The sequence below is a fragment of the Dermacentor albipictus genome, chromosome 5, assembly GCF_038994185.2.
Source record: "Dermacentor albipictus isolate Rhodes 1998 colony chromosome 5, USDA_Dalb.pri_finalv2, whole genome shotgun sequence".
NCBI lineage: Eukaryota > Metazoa > Arthropoda > Arachnida > Ixodida > Ixodidae > Dermacentor > Dermacentor albipictus.
The window spans coordinates 169,777,173-169,794,435 of record NC_091825.1 but is presented as its reverse complement, the minus strand read 5'-3'; the positions used below and the strand labels follow the sequence as shown (position 1 = coordinate 169,794,435).

General features: G+C 47.3%; 1 protein-coding gene across 2 annotated transcripts in view; it reads right to left on the bottom strand.

Moving 5' to 3' along the window:
- LOC139060239 (activating signal cointegrator 1 complex subunit 3-like) overlaps positions 1 to 17,263 on the bottom strand; it is a 462,385-nt gene that overhangs the window by 402,579 nt on the left and 42,543 nt on the right. The gene's annotated exons all lie outside the window — the stretch shown is intronic.

Genomic DNA, 17,263 nt, shown 5'->3' with positions numbered 1-17,263 from the left:
CTTGAAATTCTAGAACAGTTAAGTCACAGCAGATTTCCGTTAATTCAAATCCAGTTTAATAAAAATTATGTGGTTTTACATGCCAAAACCATAATCTGATTATGAGGCACGCCGTAATGAGGGATTCCAGAATAATTTGGACCACCTGGGGTTCTTTAACGAGCACCTAAATCTAAGTACACGGGTGTTTTTACAATTCCCCCCCATCGAAATTGGCCGCCGTTCCAGTTAATTCCTACCTTTAATTAATTTCAACACACTTAAGGCAAATGCCGCATTTTTTCACGTACAAGTCGCACCTCAAATTACAATAGCACTCCCCACCCCCCAAAATTTTAAATCCGCACGTATGACTTGAAGAAATAACTCAATACAACAATGCTCAAATCTTATCAAAAGCAGTCGCTATTCGTGAATGCATGACTCATCCATTTCATATCCTTGGCCAGCAGCTCCATCCCCGACCCGCCCTCTTCGGCAATGCTGATAAAGCTGGATTCACACAACAAACACGATCACAGACAAATCAGTCGGGTGGCACATGACATGAATTGAATCACTTCACAGATAGCATTCACATGACAGAGAATGACAGCGCAGACGGAGCAGCCCCCCCCCCCCCTATCACTATCCCCTGACTAGCTGGAAAAGAAAAAGGTACCCGACGTGCGAGGACATTCATCTTTCAAAGGTAAAAAGGTATAAAAGAGCGTCACCGGGGGAGACACTCTCTCTGATGCTCCCAACCTGAAACCTGATCGACGACCTCAGGAATACCTCCTGCAAGTCATGAGTGAACTCATTGCCTGACTGTAACGCGCAACGAGGCAAGCCAATTTATTACCTATTACAGAGTGGACTTTCCTTATGCAAGTGCCACTTATTGCTCGCAGCAATACACATTGTTAGAGTTGATATAGCTAGTCGCCTTATTTGCCCAAACCCAACGTAGCTGCGATTACATGCACTATGGGTTAAGGAGTACCACGGATAGACTGTGTGTGCCTAGATCAGGAGCTTGACTTTGGCCCTAGCCATGCTCAGGGCGTACGCCCACATTTGGCGCTAGCAACGTGGATCGAATTCGGCTTCCCAGACCTCCCAAATTTGTTCATGTTGTCAAATATAGCGGCACAAAATCGAGAGACCTATTGCCAACGTGGCAGCAACTTCCGGACAAGCCAGCAGCTTTGATTTGGGTTGTTTCACATGGAACTGTGGGGATTACAGAAATGCCACATTGGTAGGGGTTAGGCCCGAGATGGGGCAAACCACATTGGTCGCCTCGCCACTGCCGTCAAGTGCCGTCTGTCGTCAAGCGAGACAATGTTGCAGAGTGTTGTGCAAATCATGCAGAGCTTAGCTGCCAGTTTGCAGAACACAATGCAGGCCCTATCGCACAGTGAGTGACTGCAAGTTAAGGTAGACATTCCTACCTACAGTGGGTATCACGATATCACTATAGGGCAAACAAGTACCTCAATCATCTGCTGCAATACCAGTAAGCGGCTGGGATTTCAGATGCCGAACATCTTGCATGCATTGTCCCTGTTTCACTAACAAAGCAAGCAGCTTGATGGCTCTGGCTGGCCAGACACTGAGAATGCATAGTAGGGGAGTTTCGTACAAACTTCAGCGGGTTAATTTCATCTGGTCAACTTTGAGTGGCATTTCAGGAGAGTTGGGGAAGTGTAGCCAGCATCTGGACGAGTCCTTGCTGGAGTAGGTTTGAGTGAGGGACGAACTTCATCGTCTCACGAACCCTCTAGCTGACGCAGAGAAAGTCAAGCACGTCACACTGCAAGCACACCCAACTTTCGTGGCCTACTTCAGGGGATGTAGGCTCAGAGACCTAGGTGAACTCACTGCTAAGGCAAAGTGCATCAAGGTAGACATCCTTGTGGCGCAAGCGTACCAACTGCCTCCACATTCGGTGCTCACTCGAGCCTTACTGTGCATAGAATGGTGATTTGGTTGCTTCACATTCGTCTAGAGTCAATGTGTCGGCAATGTTCGCTGACAAGCAGGTCAAACGTGATTGGGAATTTATCAAACCGCGCCTTGAACCCGTACACCTACGCTCTGAGAACAGTGCAAGCAAACGCTGCACGCAGTGTGTCATGGCAGGAATGCGAGGCCGATGCGAGACCAGATGAGCAGCACACACTAACCAAAGAGTCAGGAAGCTACAGCCTGCTAATTACAGCAACGGGCACCCAGGCCATTGAGGCTTCGGTGGCCGTTACTACTGGTGCGGTGGACTGGAGCACAACATCCGTGACTGTGGCCACTCGCCAAGCCAAGGGCGAACGCGTGGTTCGGGAAACGAATGAGGCTGCCCGGGATCCAATTTAGACCCCGTGCAACGATCTCAAACACGAGTACTATCAGGTTACTTGCACCTTTGGCTTGTCACGCCATTCATTGAGCTAACGACATCCCAAAAGAAGTTTGCTGCATTACTGGGTACTGGGGCAAGTGCTCCTATTTGGTGACAAGGTGTTGCATTATCTCTGCTAGAACAATAACCGTTTGAAAGATGACACCACTTTCTGCCTTGCTTCCGGCACAGCACAATCGAGCAGTGCAGCTAGGCTAGTGATCCGTTAAGAGAGATGCATCAGGCGACAGTGCCTCGTCTATCGTCTATCAGTGCCTGCTATTTTTTGTTGAGACTTTCTTGCCAAGTCAAGTATTGCAACATACATTGGCAACGGAGGTTACCGAGAGAATGGAACAGGTGCTTTGAAGCTTCTCGCAAAATCACCTGCGGCAGCGGAGACACGGCAGTCTCCAGATGCAGTGCAAGTGAGCCACACCGAGCCACAGCCCAGTGAGCAAACAGTAATCGCTGAAGGCGAAGAGAGAAACAGAGCGACAGTAACGGAACAGCGTGCCGCAGCTCTGGGACGGGCACCACACCTGCCTTTGTCAGAGGCCAACAGCATGCCAGAAATAAAGAGCCCAACTGTCATCAATATTGTACAAATTATGACGCAATTTTCACTGACCGCCTAAGGCCGCACTATGCTAGTCAAGTACAGAATAGGCAACAGCGGCGGCGGCAGCAGCAGCAGCCTATTTTAAGTCCACTGCAAAGGACAAAGGCCTCTCCCTGCAATCTCCAATTACCCCCGTCCTGCACCTACAATTCCAACTTGTGTCTGCGAATTTTTTAATTTCATCACCCCACCTAGACATGTGACATCCTTGACTGCATTTCCCTTCTCTTAGCATCCATTGTATAACCCTAATGGTCAACCGGTTATCTAACCTATGCATTACATGACCTGCCCAGCCCCATTTCTTTCTCTTAGTGTCAATTAGAATACAGTTGAACCCACTTATAACAATATTCAAGTAGCACGAAAATTCCATTGTTATAACCGATAACTGTTATAACCGGGTTGCACGAAAAAATCTAAATAGGGGGATGGCAGAGCTGATGTGAGAAAACTATGCAGGCAGGGAGGCCAGTGCCCCTCCTCACTACCTCCCACCACCCGGCTGCCCAATGGTGTACACTTGTTTATATGCTTCCTGGGCGTTCTGATCACGTGTAACAAGCCCTGACTGTCAGCGTTAAAGAATGGCACTGCCATAACAACTGCAAAGAGGTGTCACGGGTGGCAAGCGATATGCAAGCACCGCCGAGGCATCGCTTTGGTGGCCCCGAAAGGGGCCTTTTAAAAATTGCGAGAAGGCTACCACGGCAGCCTGTCAGCTTGAGAAATCCAGAAGAAACGCTGAGGAAAAATCATCACAAGCATCTCGCATCTCATTCCAGTGCCTCGCTCCATAGGTAGCGAGGCACTGGAAGTAGTAAGGGAATACATCTACTTAGGGCAGGTAGTGACGGCAGATCCGGATCATGAGACGGAAATAATCAGAAGAGTAAGAATGGGCTGGGGTGCATTTGGCAGGCATTCTCACATCATGAACAGCAGGTTGCCATTATCCCTCAAGAGAGAAGTGTATAATAGCTGTGTCTTACCAGTACTAACCTACGGGGCAGAAACCTGGAGGCTTACGAAAAGGGTTCTACTTAAATTTAGGACGAGGCAACAAGATATGGAAAGAAGAATGATGGGTGTAACGTTAAGAGATAAGAAAAGAGCAGATTGGGTGAGGGAACAAACGCGAGTTAATGACATCTTAGTTGAAATCAAGAAAAAGAAACGGGCATGGGCAGGACATGTAATGAGGAGGGAAGATAACCGATGGTCATTAAGGGTTACCGGACTAGATTCCAAGGGAAGGGAAGCGTAGGAGGGGGTGGCAGAAAGTTAGGTGGGCGGATGAGATTAGGAAGTTTGCAGGGACGACATGGCCACAATTAGTACATGACCAGGCTTGTTGGAGAAGTATGGGAGAGGCCTTTGCCCTGCAGTGGGCGTAACCAGGCTGATGATGATGATGATGAAGCATCTCACCATGTACCTCTCACTGGCTTGCACAAGAAAACTGTACGTCCATCAGCCACGCATGCTTTATGCGAAGCTTGCCGAAATCCTTGTCCAAGGCATCCAAGTGCTCCACGTAGTGCAGCGGAAGGTTCCTCGCGAAAATGAAGCCCCAGAGGGACTGAATCACCTGCCGGGCCTCCTGTGAGGGCAACGTTGAAGCATCCTGCCCTACCGCATCATCGCTGCTGTCGTCACCATTGCTACCTGATGCAAGCACGTTCGCAACAATCATCTCATCGGTTCGAAGCACTTAGTTTCTAAATCTATAGCCGTGCACATTTTTTTCACTGGCAATGTCATGCATTGCCGATGATCAGCGGGCGGATCAGCCATCTTCCATTTCGACAGTGAGTCAAGCGAAGCTGACAAACTGCGTTGGCAGGAACGACTTCGACGCAACCAACAAAGACGAATGCAAGCGATCAAGCTGTTCGCAGAACTGCTCTGAATGAGGAGCCAGCGAGCAACATGCGAGCAATCTTTCTGTGGCGCAGTTGGCGCAGTCCATTCATGTTTCGGAGGGCAGGGTGGCGTAGAGCTGTGGGAGTAGCCTATTCGCGTTCGGAGGGGTGGAAGGGCAACGGGAGAGAGCCGCACGGAGGCGGCTGGAAAACAAGTGCGCGGCAGCTGTTGGAACAGTAGCCCATTGTGCAGCAGCTCGAATTTCTCGTTTTTTTGCCTTTTTTCTTTTCAAGGGTTTCGCATTTCGTTACATTTCGGCTCAGACACCCAGCAGGCAGACTTCATCGTTATAACCGATAATGCGGCACGGGGGCATTGTAGTAAGCGGGTTCTTTCACCATGGAAAACACAAACGTCAATGATGCAACAGCTTCTCACTGTTATAACCAATATACTGTTAAAACCGATATCATTACAAGTGGGTTCAACTGTATCAGCTATCCCCGTTTGCTCTCTGGTCCACACCGCTCTCTTGCCGTCTCTTAACGATAGGCCTACTATTCTTCGTTCCATAGCTCTTTGCGCGGTCCTTAACTTGTTTGCAAGCTTCCTTGTCAGACTACAAATTTCTGCCCCATATGCCAGCACCAGTAGAATGCACTGATTGTACACCTTTACCCGCCGTGGTTGCTCAGTGGCTATGGTGTTGGACTGCTGAGCACGAGGTCGCGGGATCGAATCCCAGGCCACGGCGGCCGCATTTCGATGGGGGCGAAATGCGAAAACACCCGTGCACTTAGATTTAGGTGCACGTTAAAGAACCCCAGGTGGTCCACATTTCCGGAGTCCCCTACTACGGCGTGCCTCATAATCAGAAAGTGGTTTTGGCACGTAAAATCCGATAATCCATTGATTGTACACCTTCCTTTTTAATGACAATGGTAAGCTTCCAGTCAGGATCTGACAATGTCTGCCGTATGTGCACCAACCCATATTTACTCTTCTGTAAATTTCATTCTCATAATCAGGGTCCCCTGTGAGCAATTGACATAGGTAAACATATTCCTTCGCAAACACTAGAGGCTGATTGGCAATCCTGGACTCTTGTTCTCTCGCCAGGTTATTGATTATCTTTGTTTTCTGCATATTAATCTTCAACCCCACTTACACTCTCTCTGTTAAAGTCCTCAATTATTTGTTGCAACTCGTCCCTAGCGTTGCTGAACAGGACAATGTCATCTGCAAACCAAAGGTTGCCGAGATATTCGCTGTTGATCCTTACATGTAAACCGTCCCACTTTAATACGCAGCTTGAATACTTCTTCCAAGCATGCAGTGAACAGCATTGGAGAGACTGTGTCTCCTTGTCTGACCCCTTTCTTTATAGGTATCTTTCTGCTTTTCTTGTAGAGGATTAAGGTAGCTGTGGAATCTTTAGATATTTTCCAAGATGTTTACGTAAGCATCCTCCACTACTTCATTACTTAATGCCTCTATGATTACTGGCATCTCTACTGAATCAAATGCCTTTTCGTAATCTATGAAAACCATATAGAGAGGCTGATTGTACTCTGCAGATTTCTTGATTACCTGATTGATTACATGGATGCAATTCACAGTACAGTACCCTTTCCTGAAGCCAGCCTGTTCCCTTTGCTGACTGAAGTCAAGTGTTACCCTTACTCTATTGGAAGTTATCTTGGGGAATATTTTACACAATACTGAAAGTAAGCTAATAATGGGCCTATAACTTCTCAATTTTTTAACGCCTCTCTTTTTGTGGATTAGTATAACGTTGGCCTTCCTCCAGTTCTTAGGATCTTTGAATTCGTGAGACATTAGACAGTTTTAGTTTAGCGTACGCAACTATAGCGTTCGCTGTACGCTATAGTATAGCGTACTCTAAGCAGCGCACATTTGTTACAGTTTTAGTTTCCCTGTGAGATGTTCGGATCTCAAAGGCCATATGCCGTTGTTACAGCTATCTCACGACTGAAGCCATAGGTGGTGCTGACATCTCGAATGTTTCTTTCGTTAGGCTTCAATTCGTTCAAAACGAGAAGCAATCTCAAAAACGATGCAAGGTTATTTACAATACTCTGTTGTTGAAGCAGCCTAAGGCTAGGCGAAAGCTGTTAACACAGTCATTTGCTACAAATGAAATAAATTTCAGAAAAGCAATGCCAAATTCAATTCAAAGCAGGCAGCCAGGGCCGCTGCCATGTTTTCCACAAACTACACAAGTCAAGCAAGGACACTAACGCTAAATCTGAGAAATAGCGTGCTTACGCTAAATGCTATGGGTCGTTTGCTATAGCGGGTCATTAATGCACATGCACAGTAATGGCCCGCTATATTACAGCATACGCAATGGTATAGCACACACTAAACTAAACCTGTCTATGTTGTATAAAGGGCCACAAGCTTTGCAAGCATGAAGTCTCCGCCATCTTTGATTAAATCGACTGTTATTCCATCTACCGCATTTCCTTGTTTCATGTCTTCTAAGGCTCTTCTAACTTCATTGGAAGTTACAGAAGGAGCCTCTATAACCTGTTCATTACTACTTCCAATGGAGGTATTCTGGTTAAAACATGTTGGCGGGCTAGTTGGTTTGAATCCATGATAAAGTGTGTAAGTGCGACTGAACAAGGACACAGAAACAGATACACAGAGACAGTGCTACTTCCAACTATAGATTTTATTTTCGCATGCATCAGAACATTCAGTGGTGCATGTCGATGAACTGTACATGTGTCCAAGGCATGGTCAAAACATACACTGCAATGGTTACAATGACAAACTGAGGAATCATATCTCCTTTTCAGATAGTGAAACTGATGGCTTGCTCAAGCACCTTTCCTCTAATTTTGCAGTTTCATAGGCCTCCCCGATCTCCCTTGTCCTCCTGCTATGAGCCCTATACAAAATAGAAGCACTTTCAAAGATGGGTTTAAATGTGGGTATCCTGGCTGCTCTGGGTATTGTACAGGTCGGTATAGGATTCTTCTGCTGCTTTCACTATACCTTCGAGATTGCTGATATTACGCTGCTCATCTTTCAGTGCATACACCTTGGCTTGTTCTATGCCAAGTTTTCTTCTCACCGATTTCATGCTGCATCCATTTTTTACTGCTTCCTCAGTCTTTCTTAAGTTATAATTTCGAATATCCCTTATTCTCTCCTAGTTGACCAGTTTTGACAATTCCTCGAATTCTAACTGATCTATTGAGTTGGACACTTTCATTCTTTGTCGTTTCTTTATTAGGTCCTTTGTTGCTTGGGAGACTTTCCCTACTGGTTGTCTCGGTGCCTTGCCTCCCACTTCAATTTTTCCCTCTGAAGCAAGCCTAGTTACGGTTTCATTCATTACCTCAATGTCATCTTCATCTCTCTGTTCTAAGGCTGCATATTTATTTGCAAGTACCAGTCTGAATTTGTCTGCTTTCACCCTTACTGTATCTAGGTTGACCAGTTTCTTTTTGACCAATTTTACTCTTTCTCTCTTCAAACTGAGGTGAATCCTGGACTTCACTAACCTATAATCACTGCGTTTTGCCCTACCTAATACTTCTACATCCTGCACTATGCTGGGATCGGCGGAAAGAATGAAATCAATTTCATTCCTTATTTTAATTCACGATTAAGGCTTTTCCAGGTTTGCCATGCTTTCTGAAGGTGTTCATTATTTGCACTTTATTCCTTTCCACGAATTCTACCAACATTTCTCCTCTAGTGTTTCTAGAATCGGCGCCGTGGTTGCCAATTGCTTGTTCACCAGCCTGCTTTATCCCCACTTTTGCACTGAAGACGCCCATTACTACAGTAAACTGAGTTTGCACTTTTCTCATCGCTAGTTCCACATCTTCATAAAATTGAACTACTTCCTCATCATTATGACTGGAGGCTGGAGCATAGGCTTTTGGGTTTCATTATGACTGTTGCTATCTTCTCATCAATGCTGTAGAATTCATCAATGTTGCCGGCTATGTCATTATATATTAGGGATCGTGCCTCATATTGCTTCTTATGTGGGAGTCCTCTATAGCAGAGGACATTGCCATTAGTCAACAATGTATAAGCCTCACTAAGGCCAATGATATCCCAAACAATGCCTGATAGTTCCTCAAAGAATCCTGCCCCCTAGCCTCACTCAAGAGAGTTCCATTGTTAAAGGTTGCCAGGGTTGCCAGGGTTGCCATTGGCGGCCTGTCTGGGTCTGGTGATTCTTACGCCTTGGTGAATGAATGAATGAATGAATGAATGAATGAATGTTGTTTAGTGGCACAAGGGCCAGGTACGGCCAAAGAGCACCGTGCCAGTGTTAGTGACTTCGCAGTGAAGTAAGTGATGACTTCTATGAAGTTGATGTGACATGGCTGTAAAGGGGCCTAAGAAATAGACGCTATAAATTGCTTAGTATTTATGAGTAATAAGATTATGGCGATGACTAATAACGTGTACTATGAGCCTTAAAGTGCATTGTGAATAAATGATACGACATACAAAATATGTGAGATGAGAAAGCTGGCTAGTATACTGCCTCGCCAGAGCCCTTGAAACACAAGGGCCTGGAGGCATGTCCTACACAATAGTACTGTCGCACTGGCATCCTCTGAAGAGAGGAAGCACTACGAATGTATGGGGCTAATAACATGTAAGACAACATGTTTCAGGAGACCTAGGACTGTGTTGGTATCAAAAGATGGTTCTGGGCCAGGAAACATGACAGGATGAAGAGGAATGTGCTGCCGGTATGTTAGGGGAAAATGTCTTTATCAGATTCAGCTTCCCGACACTCCAGGAGGACGTGGAGGATGGTCAGCCTCTCCACAGGTTGGAAGTTCATTTCCATTAAGTAGAAAATTGAATAGAGTAGAGTAGAGTGAGTAAAATAGTGTTCTATTCTGAGATGACAGAATAGGAAATCTGTTCGGCATTATTTCATTGCAGAGAGCCAGAAACCTATTTGTGACTTTATTATGTGCAGCTTATTGTTTGTCGCCAGTAGTGTTCTATTCTGAGATGACAGAATAGGAAATCTGTTCGGCATTATTTCAATGCAGAGAGCCAGAAACCTATTTGTGACTTTATTATGTGCAGCTTATTGTTTGTCGCCAGCGTCGCCAGTGGTTTCACAGTTTTCTTCATAAAAAAGGCCTCAGATCTGTGGTAGGGACAGCAGCGGTAGGATTAATAGCTTGTGAAACAATTGATGTGGCCATCTGATCCACCAGAACATTACCCTCAATGTCCCTATGGCCAGGCACCCAGCACATAATGACATGCTCGTTAGATATACAGTAAAACCTCGTTAAACCGTACCCGCTTAAACAGTAGTTTCGCTTTAAAAGTAGTAAAGTCAAATCCCCGACTCAGCGGCCATTGAACATAATGTGTTTTGTACCCACATAAACCGTACCAGCTTATTGCGTACGCATCGGTTAAAACGTAGCGTTTCCACTTTTCGTCGCGCAAACACGGCGGTGCGTAGCCTCCATGGGGCTCTTGCATTGCCCAGGGGGTGCTGCGAAAAAGGTGCTAAAACGCGCCCTCTGTCCTAAAATTGGTCGTACCAAGCTCGGTCGTCTGCTTCAGAAAGCACGTTCACAATATGGACCCGCCACTTTCGCTTGTGTTGTATCCCAGCCTGCAGCGAATATCGGGCGACAAAGATTTTTTCAGGGGTGGCACGCTGCGTAAAGGCAAGAAATTATGCAGTGCCAAATACGTGTACTCTGTTCAAGAATTAAGCACCGAAGTTTTAGTGCAGTGTCGATCGCAAGTGAAGCGAGTCGCGTACGAAGTGAAACTTCAGGTAAGGTTTGCACTCTGCTAGATTCAGGCATACAAATGCGAGGAAATGCTTGCTATAAATGAATCCACAGCAGCGATAAGGAGACATCATGTGTACGGAACTGCTGGAGCGCACGATCGTACGCGCCGCGACGGCAGCGGTCTTTCGACATGCCGCGAAACGGTGGGCCTCCTGCAATCTTCGTTGACTGCATGCCGCTAAACAAGTAGTTATGCCTGCGTTGTAGTAGCGGCCATCTGTCCCTTTTGGTAAGTGGTAATAACCAATGCAATGCATATGAGCTCGCACGTACGTGCGAATTGCGCTGCAGTGCGAGCTCGTGTGCTGCTCGCTTCATGTAGCTTTTAATGACAGTGCTCGAACATCGATCTGCTGTAATCAATACTACCTTGCTGCGCTGCCTCAACATGCTGGCTAGAGGTCAAGTACAAGCACATTTAACTATCTAACCGGTGCTGCTTGTAGTGGGGTAGTGAATTGTCACCGAATCGACCCGGCCATTCGTGGTCATTTGCACACACCTGGTCACTTCACCACTTCGCATCGGTCGAATTGTCTCAAGTCGTGAATTACCAGCCATGCCTGCTGCTATATCGGTCTGCTGTCGGGATTGTAGGTGCAAAAGACCAAAATTTTGAACGCAGATAATCAAGCAAGCTTCAAGACAGGCGAAGCAGTCAGCATGGAGCGAAGTTTTGCTTACTCAACGCGACGAACTGCAGCTAAGCAGCGCGCCCGCCGCTCCACTTCGTGAGGCCTTGAAGGAAAACAGTAGAATCTGATGTTGGAATTCAGGCCTTCTTGTTCATGGCAGCCTACGACGCAGAAGTAATGACGGTGACGCCTTTTCGAGGCTGGGCTAGGTCTCTCCGGATCGGCGTCACTGATTCCTTCTGCTCCCAGCATTACGTCCCACAGCACACGGAGAGTCCGTTTTTGTTAAACTATAGGTTGCGGCGAGGTCGCAGCGTGGTCGGCATGGTCTGTGAGAAGTGACAAGCCTTTTCGCACTCGCAACAGGGCAGAATAAAGTGCGAATCAATGCAAAACTCGGCCTAGAAACGCATTTTGCCACAGCCAAGGCTCGATACGACCCAAGCTGGTACGACTCAGATGTCGTTTCCCGCCCCGCCACCAGGCGCTGCTACTATACCTCAAACTCCAGCGCAAGACGCCCATCGGGCGGCCCGGCAGAATAACAAGCCTGAGAGATCGGAACAACGGCCTCCAAGCGCCCTGCGCGTTTGCACGTGAAGCCACATCAACATCAACATCATTTCAGCGCCATGCCAGAGAAATGCCAGAGAGCGTTGTGGCGTCATGCAAGCGAGGACTTGCGTCATGCCGAAGCTCGGATAAAAAAAAAAAAGACATCGAGTGCTCAGCATAGAAGAAAAATTAGACATCGTCTGTGCTATCGAACATGACACGGAGAAGTCGGCGCTGGCACGTGACAAGGATCTGCTGTTGACTACGGGGTGTGACATTTGGAATGCGAAGAAGTTGCTCGGCAGCGGTGCTGCGACTGCGAAGAGATGGCGGCTACGAGGTTCGACTTTTTGCCATCGTTGCCTCTGTTGTTGCCGAAGTGGCGACTAGCGACAGTGATGAGGATGGCACGGAAAGCGACAGCATGGGCGATTTAGGCCTGACAGTGGCAGAAGCTGCGCGTTATGTCAGCCTCATGAATGCAATCGTCGCAACGAGAACAGCACCCGGCCATGAAAAAGGTGGCCCAGGACTTCTGCAACACTACTGCGCGCGTGCAGGGAGAATACGTAACACCAATGAGGAATCTGCCATGCCAGTGTTTGCTAATAAGAGGGGGCTGGCTGAAAAGCTGGCACGCAGCTTCAGTAAGTTTTAGGCCACTGTCGTCGTGCTAGGCCGCCACGGCATCAAACAAAAATAACACTTTTGTTGTGCGAAAAGAATAAATACTGCACGTTTTTTGCCTCTTCATCGCACTCTCTCTGAGTTCCGTTTTCAACAGGTAAGCAGGCGATCTCATGCTAATACGGTTAAACCGTACGACCGTTTAGTACATACTTTTTCCGAGCTCCGGCCAACTACAGTTTAACGAGGTTTCACTGTATACGCTTTACACAGACTGCCGCCTTGTTCAGGTGCTCCGCAGCTGCTGGAGACAGGACCATGGGTTAATTGCAGGAATCATGAGGGAGGTAGTGGCCGAATACTGCATCAGGGAGGCCAATGCCTGTTCTGGTAAGGGAGTGTCTTTGATGAAGTTTACTGAGCCTTCCTGATTGGATCAGTAAAGCCCCAATGGTTCTCGGCGTTTTTGCCAGTGCCAGGCGCCGCTCCAAGCTTGGAGATGTAGAGTACTGGAGGAGGTGAATTCGAGAGTACTACCTTTAGCTTTAAAAAAAAAAAGAAAGAACCTGAGAGAAAAATAGAAAGAAAACTCAAGGCTTCACTATGGAAATGTAACCCTCAGCCAATAAGCTTAGATATGCGAAGAGCACCGCACAGCGCCTTAGACGAACTCATCGACACAGGCATTGTGGAAAGTTGGAACAATGCATGAGGCTTCCCAATAGTTCTAGTCCTGAGGAAAGACGGTACTTATCGCCTTTGTGTACACTACCACAGGCTTAATGGGGTTACAAAGAAGGATCCTCCATTTCCTCTTTAGTGTCTAGCCTCGGTGGGGCAAAGTACTTTCTGACACACTATGCTAGTTGCGGATACTTTCAGGTCGAAATATGGACGGGCCTAATAAAGGTGAAAGCGGCGTTCACTTGTCACCAGGAGGCTCTTTCAATTCAAGAAATTGTCTTTTGGCTTGGTCGGAGCTCCTGCTACTTATCAGAGATTGACGGACTAAGTTCTAGAAGATCCGAAGTGACAACATATCTACTATGTACTACTACTATCGTATGTGCTATGTACTACTACTACCATGTCCACTATGTCGTATAGATATGCTCTCGCATATCTGTATGACATAGTGCCTTATTCGAAAACACTTTAGAAGTACTTGCATCGCAAGGGAGACGTCCTTGACAGGCTGAGGTCTGCGGGTATCACGTTGAGCCCAAACAAAGCTCACATAGACCGTTTTTTCGTAGGCGCCGCCATATTGTGAACGCAGTGGCGCCGCCTATGAGCAGCGCCATACTGGCTTGGGTCAAAGCGGTCTTTTGCGTGGCAGGTATACGCTCGGCGGTAGGTTCTGGTGTTTGTTTTCGCGGTCGTGCGGTCTGTTTAGTATGACGCGCGTATTCTACGTGGTAAACGGTTCTGTGAGACGTGCTGAAGTGGTTTAAGGCCTCATGGCCGGAATTTCTGCTGAACGTTGAGGTGGACGGAACACGCAGCGCGATGTGTGCGCGCATATTTGAGCCTACAATCAGCCTCGGAGATCAATTGTGTATTTCCGAATGTTCCAATCACTAACGTGACCTTATTGCAGTATTATCCTCTATTTCTAAGCTGCAGTTTAGGAGCCATGAAACATACGCTACGATCGTAACAGCATGGGTACCGTTCTGCTACGATAGGAGCTGTGCTGTTATAATTTGACAAGCGTCCAAACTGTTCGCTGCAGGTTACATTGCGTGACAACTTGGTTGGATGGATGAGATTTCCACCCATGAATAAAATAGTTTTGGCTAGTAATAGCAGCTTACCTTACAGTCTGAATTAAGCTTGTCTTGTCCAGCAAAGCAACCGTTTACGAACTGCTCAAGCGTCCTAAGCAGTAGTAGGTGCTGGATTACAGATATCTTTGTTCTATATAGCGCATGGTCCAAGCATACGGCATCAGCGGTTATATATTTATAAACATTGTGCGGTGTTAGCCCGTTTTCTCTTGCTTTTTAGAGAAAGACGATGATAACCGAATTTTTTTTTTTCGGTTGTATTCGTTCAGTTCTCTACGACGCACTCACACGTATTACAGAAATTTTGTGCTCAAAAATAGCCATCGCATTGTTTTTATGCGAACCCTCTCATATATTATGGCTGTTGTGGGGATGCGCGACCCTCGCGCCTCCCCTGATGTTTTTCCCGCATAGCGCGTCTCCTGTAGTGCGGCTTCGCCGCACATGCGGCGGTCGGAATGGTACAGGCGCAGTCCGAGAGATGGCGCGAGTGTTGCGCTGCTAACGCCGCGAGGTTACTTGGGCGCCGAAAGGAAGGCGCTTGCTCTCTTGGGTTCGAGACAGCCAGCGGGACGGCCGTGCCGCACGTGCAGCGCGGCTCTTTCCCGGCGGGTCGACGCACGGCGGGGACGTCTCCCGCGTGCGCGCCACCCATGCTTCTGCGAGACCGCCTCGCGTGGCCGCCTTCGAACGCGCCACGATTCGCGTGACTTATACACGCGAACGACCAGGCATTGGGATCCAGCATGGAGCGAACATATTAGCTCGCGAGGACGCGGTGAGTCGGACTTCTAGATTTGTCGCGTGCCCATCGGCATGTTTTGTGGATAGCAACTCGGCTAGCAGGCATTGTTGTATGAAAGGTGCAATAAATGCCCTTGTGATTGTTTGCACTACTGTGTTGTCGTTCCTTTGTCCCAAGAGTACGGTGTGAGAATCCCCCACATCAGACACCACACTGTATACAGGCCAAAAAGGCAATGCCGAAGCACACAGCTTATATATGTATCGTGCTGCCTCCCCAACCGCAGTGATTGCTGTGTTGAGCAGCACCATGGGCCTCATGCAGCAAGGCTAGCGTAGACATATGGGAATTTCAAGCACACTAGACTTGAAATGCCTGAGAACGAGGCCAGTGTATCACAAATATTTGATAGCCCCTGCCGCTCAGATGTTTCGTGGTTGCCTTAGGTTGGCCGTGCACGAGCGTGCACTCTTATGTTTTGTTTTACTCCCTACGCCAATCGATCAGACAGTGAGCTAATTTACCATTTAATGCTGGTAATACAGAGACGCCAGTTTTCTTTGTTGAATTAAAATCGATATAAGCAAAATACTAAACACCTACAGGCACCGCGACTGATAATGCGCGTACACCGCGGCTGATTGTGCGCATCACATTTTTGCGCCCCCAAGGCATATTTCTGCCTACAGTAGTTACCGATGCACCGAAAGGCTTCCCTGACGACCTTATATAAACGGACATGGCGTAAATTTCACAAAGTAACACCTAAAACATCTCGAAATCGTTCCACAGCACGCGACAGCAATACTTTCAAGCAGCGCCGCACCGGATCGCCCAAGCCAGAGAGGAGGAAAGGCTCTCCGCGCGCTCTATCCTCCTCGCCCGATGAAACGGTCTATGGCTGCGACCAGAATAATCTTGTTGGGATATATGCCGGAAAACGGCTGAATTCTGCCGAGTGACATTAAGATCGAGGCTACGCTGGAGTACCCATCACCGAAAGATATCGGCAAACTGAGCAGCTTTTTGGGATTGGTTAATTTTTATCGCCAATTCATTTCAGACTGCATGGCAGTGCAACCGCCTTTGACGAAAGCTCTTGAGGAAAGAGGAGCGTTGGACTTGGGGTCAAGAGAAGGAAGGGGCCCTGCGCAGCCTCACAAAGGGGTGCCCGCTGACACGGCCGAGTTGCATGTACCAGTGTTTCGTGCATACAGCATCCCAGCGCATGCACTTTGATGGCATTTTTTCCACTCAAGCTTTTCATGTGGTAGGATGCTTGCAAACAAAGCAAATAACTTTTGCCTTGGCTGACATTTTTAGTTTTCTGATTGATTTACCAGCCATAAAAACTCCAAGTACATGTTTGAAATGACCAGAAACTTTGTTAAGTCGAAACAGTGTCATAAAATTACTTCATTATATAGAGAGAAAAAATACATGTTTTTCAAGAGAACTAAAATCGGGAAATGAAAATTGCTTGTTGCATTGCAAATTCCGTTAAATCGAGTTTCGTTATGTCAAAGCTTCACTGTACTACTAAAGGAAGCCGGGGTGTGCTCACACATTTCGAGTCAATGAACAATTTTCAAACAGGCCCAATAATTCTGATGCCTTCGCAGCACTGCCACAAACCCCATAGAGATTATGCATAAGGACGTCAAAATTTGGGATGCTGAAACCTTTTGCCGTCCGATTTTCCAGGACTTTTTACCATGACTGCAGTTTCGAAACTGCATTAATCAAACCTGCCGCCACCACCACCATTTTGATTATCCCGCAGCGTCAAACCAGCACTCTCGCCCTGTCACAGTCTGATCCACTGGCAGCCATAGCTGCCACGATGACGCTAAGCCTAGTTGCTTCGGCGTTCGCTGCCAGGCATGCTGCTGCTCGGTGCTGTGTTTTACTTGAACAAATTTGCCACTGCCAGATATGGTGCCAACTCCACCTACGTCATCCTTGCAGATGGCTTCGAAGCATGGGAAGTACAGCAAGGGTCAAATACTCATTCCTACAATGCCTAAATGACCTTGCGCTGTAAAGACTGCCATTGTGACCCTGAATTTGAAAACTGCGTCATAATTTCAAAACACCGAGAACAGCTTACACATGATATCATAGAGGCTGACAGGATACAGTGGCTGAGCGACCTTTGCATCAGCATGCCGTCTATGGGCCTCACAAAAAACGAAATCAAGTATCT